We start from the raw sequence: 5,005 nt of genomic DNA, 5'->3' as shown, positions 1-5,005 counted from the left end.
GGAGTTCAGAACATCAAAGGGGCCAACTGAGACAGGCTGGGAAAAGAGCCATTCCAGAGACGCTTGGGTGCCTGCCCCTTCAGGATGGGCCTCCCAGTCTGCACTTAGTTGCAGCTTCATTCATCTAGAAGAAATGCAGCAGGCCGTATCCTGGGGAGGAAGAAGTAAATAGTAGCCAGCAGTGACAACAAACTTTAATCATAGTGAACTTGAGAGAGGTGTTTGGCTGTACATCTGAATATGATCTCACTCAGTACTACAGTGCTTCCCTTGAGTGAGTGGGGCTTGGGATTGACCCCCAGCTCTGAAAAAGAAATATTATACACAGTACACAATGCACTTAGTGGGGAGAGGCAAGAACTCTACCATTGCTGGGTGTGGTGGCACACTCCTGTAATCCCAGCAATCGGAAGGCTGAGGCAGGAGTTGTTGTAACTTCGAGACCAAACTGGGCTACAAAGTGAGCTCAAGGCCAGCCTGAACTGCATATGAGACCCTGTCTGAAAAAGCCAAAAAAAGAGAACTGTACTGTTAAGCCACATCCCCAGCCCAACAGAGCAATATTTTTAAAAGGTTCTACTGGGCATGGTGGCACACACCTATAATCCTAGCACTCTCAGGAGGCCAAGGCAGGATGACTGCTGTGAGTTAAAGACCAGCCTGGCACATAGTGAGTTTAAGGCCTACTTGGACTACATATCAAGAACTTGTTTCAAAAATAAATTATCTTCCTATAAACAGCTTGAGGTGCCTTGTGAAAATGGTTCACTACTTTCTTGACCCAGAAAATCCCACAAAATCAGGCAAATCAAGAGGCTCAAAACTTTAACTTTCACTCTAAGAACACCCAGGAAACGTCCCAGGCCATCAAAGCCATGCATATCTGAAAGGCCACTAATTATCTGAAAGATGTCACATTAAAGAAACAATGTGTACTATTCTGAGGTTACAATGGAGGAGTTGCTAGGCGTGCCAAGCCAACGGTGGGGCTGGATTCAGGGTCTGTGTTCCAAAAAGAGTGCTGAATTTTTCCTGTACATGCTTAAAAATGAAGAGAGCAATGCTGAACATAAGGATTTAGATGTAGATTTGCTGGTCATCGAACATATCCAGGTGAACAAAGCACCCAAGAAGCACTGCAGTACTTACAGAGCTCAAGGCCAGCCCATGCCACACTGAGATGATCCTTCTGAAAAGGAACAACTTGTCCCTGAACCAGAAAGGAATTTGCACACAAGAAAAAGATACCTGAGTAGAAACTGAAGAAACAAAAATTTACAGCATGGGAATAAAGTAAGCATAAAATAAATCCAAATAAAAGTTTAAAAATGCAAACAATAAATACGTAAACAAAAAGTTCTACTGTTAGAATAAGCTTTAGCATAGAAGGTGACTGAAATAAGAATACGCCATATGGTTCAAAATTGCTGAGTGGATTTCTTTGGGGGGGAAGGGGATTATTGGGAATCAAACTCAGGACCTCACGTTTGCCAGGCAAGCATTGTGCCACTGCGTTGGTTTCCTGCCCCTAAAAGATTTTAAATGTTTTCACCCCAAAAATGACAATTGTCTCATAAGAGTTCATTAGCTTCACTTAATCATCCTATGATATAAACATGCATCAAAACATCCCATTGTACAATATAAATACTATACACACAAGTATTGTCTGTCAATTAAAAATGAAATTAAAAGGTTCTAAATGTGAAGTCTTGCTTATGGGTTGGGAAAAGCCCAGGAGTTTCTTATTCATTATTTTTCGTTGGACAAATATTTATTCACTACGCCCCAGTGACTCTAAGTCTAAGCCCCAGTGATTCTGGTCTGGGTCATTTCCTTTATTCATTGTCACCAATGTGAAGCTTGAGTTGCTTAACATTTATAGCTAGCACAAAGGGGTACATTGGCTTTTTAAAATCCAGAGAGACACTCCACAAGGTTAAAAATTAATGTATTTATAAATATAAAACAATTACTTCAGTTTACCTAATAAAATATCACAGTAGTAAGTGAAAAAGTATAAGTTTAAACAAGCACTACACACATGCACACACACACACACACAGGACTACATCTATATATAGCTACATCTCCAACCTATTCATTTATTATTGATTTGAAACAATATCTCACTAAGTAGTTCAGGCTGGCCTTGGACTCACTATGTGTGCCGGGCTGGCCTTGAACTCACAGCCTCTCCAATGCTGAGATTAGAGGTACATACCATCACACTCCACTGATTTTTTACTTTTTTGATACAGGGTCTCTCTAAATTGCTAAATTGCCCAGGCTGGGCTCAAACTTTCAGTCCTTTTGTCTCAACCTCCCAGAGTGCTGGGATTACAGGTATGTGCCACCACACTAGGTATTATAAAAAGTTTTCCTTGAATTCCTTTTTGTACAATTGCATTCAACAGTATTTAGGAGAAATTACTTAGAATTTCTTCACACTAAGACAATTCTCATTTTTATGACTCCTCTGCCATTGTTTTATTTTTTTCCTAAAATATATGACAGTTGGACATGGTGGGATGTGCCTGTAATTTCAGCACTGAAGAGGATGAAGAAGGATGGCCATAAGTTTGAGGTCAGCGTGGGCTATATGGTGAGTTCAAAGCCAGCTTGGACTACAGAGCAAGACCCTGTCTTAAAAAACAAAAACAGAACAGACAAACAAAATATATATGGCATTTTTCTTTTTCACAAAAATTTGTGCACTGGAAAAAAAATTTTTTTTGGTGAGGGGAGGGTTAAGACAAGATCTTGTTCTGTAGTCCAGGCTGGCCTAAACTTGTGGCAATCATCCTGCCTCAGCCTGCTATCTGCTGGGATCACAGGCACGTGCCACCACACCCAGCTTATTCCTTTTTATTAAATGGTTTGTTCTAATACATATGCTGTTTTAACAGCAGCCTAAATTCAAATTCCAGCACCAACCCTCACTAGCCCTGTGCCTTTAGCAAATAACTTTCAGCACTCTACCTCAGCTTCCTCCTCAGTGAGCTGGAGCACAGTGCAACAAAGTGATTGCACAGTATGGCATAGAGGGGAGAGCCAGGCACACACTGTCAGGTGACAGGAAAAACAAACCAGGGAGGCAGGTAAGGTATCTTACTCTTTTGTGAAGGGTGGTCAGGGAACAGTTACAGGTTTAAAAACTAATCTAATGCTCCAATGTTGTACAAACTTCAAGCTGTGACAAAATGCAATCATGAAATCAATATACAGGGCAATCTTCATTTAAATTTTCTTTGCAGTACTGGCAATTGAACTCTGCCTTCAAAGTGAGCTACGTCCCCAACCTGCCCTCTTTCCTTCCTTCCTTTTGTCCCTTCTTTTGAGACAGGGTCTCATTGAGTCACTTTTACAGCATGGGCTTGAACTTGTGATCTTCATTCCTCAGCCTCCTGGAGAGCTGGAATTACAGGCATGTGCCACCACACCTGCTTGTAATTTGTATTTTTAAAAACTGAAATAAAATACCAGAGTACATCACACACATTAATTGCCACTTTGTCCAAGCTTGGCAGTATTCTGCAGACTCCCACATGTATATACAAATGATAATGAGTTACACAAACAAATGTTGACTTTTAATGCTACAGCAATTTTGCCGTAAGCAGTCTTGGGGAAAGGCACCTGACAAGGGCCTCTTTCAGTTAAGATAATCCATTCCAAACATGCGCACTTCTTCGTGCTTTCTCCCTTAATGGACTGAGTACATGAGAGACAAAGAGACAAGGACAGAAAAAAAATGCCAAAAAGACAGAGATCACAGTTAAGAATATGAAAAACAAGGCTAACAAAACTGAACAGTTAAGCAATCCAAGAGAAAACTGTGATTACATTTTTATGAAGAAAAGCACCTGATTGGAAAAAGACCAAAAAAATCACATAACTAGAACTGACAAATTCAAAACCAGCAAAAAAAAAAAACCTAACAAAACATACTTTCAAATTGTGTATGATAATGTATTAATATTCTCAGAAACTCCCTAAATATCTGCTCTGTATTTACTTCTCTGACTCTCAATGTATGTGTTATGTAAATATTTATTTATTGGTGCCGGGACCAAATTCATGGCCTCGAACTTGCCAGGCAGATGATTACACCACTAGGCTAAATCCTCAGCCCTTTATTTTTATTAGTTGCTTCTTTGTTTTTAAACACCCATCTCAATACATAGCCCAGGCTAGCTTTTAATTTGGATGGTCCTACTGCCTCAGCCTCCACCACCACATTCAGCCCTCTTTCCCTGTCCTAGAAATCATGCTACCTATCAGAAATGAGCAATTCTATTACAGGGAGACAAGACATCATCCTCCATGCCTTCTTGCTAAGCACATGCAGTTCCCATTTCAACAAAGCTATATGATAGTCATTCTAGAGCAAGGTTCTAGATTTAGGCCTCTACCAAAATCTAACCCACCCATTGTTCTGTAGGGCCCTCAAGCTGCGAATAAGTTTTATATTTCAAGTGTCTGACATAAAATGAGTATTTTAGGACTTGTCAAAATTGTCAACGGCTATACTTTTACTGGAACCTGGCCAGGTTTATCCATACTGTGTATGGTTGCTGTTGGTTACAGCGGTGGAGATGTCTAGTTGCTCCAGCTAGTCATCTCCACCACTAAAATATTTACTAGGTATCCAACCGGGCTACCACAGCCTGGTAAGGTGACACACACCTGCAATCCCAGCACTCAGGAGGATGAGTTTGAGGCCAGCCTGAACTATTATACAAAGGCTCGGTCTCTAAAAACAAAACCAGAAAAAAAGGTTACTTGTACCTCTTCCCTCTCCAGCCACACCCTGGCACTAGTTACTACCCACATTAGATTGACACTTGGGAGGCGTTCTAATAATGAAGTGTACAGTATGGGAAACTAGAGGCACAAGACACTCAGTCCTTATATAAGAATATATGACTGATTGGGTTTGTCTCCCAAGCAGAAGTGGACACGGCAGCAGCGGTACCTGCACAATCGCGGGTGACCACGAAGA

The 5,005-nt window shown here is 40.9% G+C and overlaps 1 pseudogene; it reads left to right on the top strand.

Moving 5' to 3' along the window:
* Positions 1 to 760: 760 nt before the first annotated feature.
* Positions 761 to 1,292, top strand: LOC100718826 (large ribosomal subunit protein uL22-like; annotated as a pseudogene).
* Positions 1,293 to 5,005: the final 3,713 nt, after the last annotated feature.

This window comes from Cavia porcellus, unplaced genomic scaffold (genome assembly GCF_034190915.1).
Source record: "Cavia porcellus strain 051 isolate PalLab524CR breed Dunkin Hartley unplaced genomic scaffold, mCavPor4.1 scaffold_33, whole genome shotgun sequence".
Taxonomy (NCBI): domain Eukaryota; kingdom Metazoa; phylum Chordata; class Mammalia; order Rodentia; family Caviidae; genus Cavia; species Cavia porcellus.
This window is presented reverse-complemented; position numbering and strand designations above follow the sequence as displayed.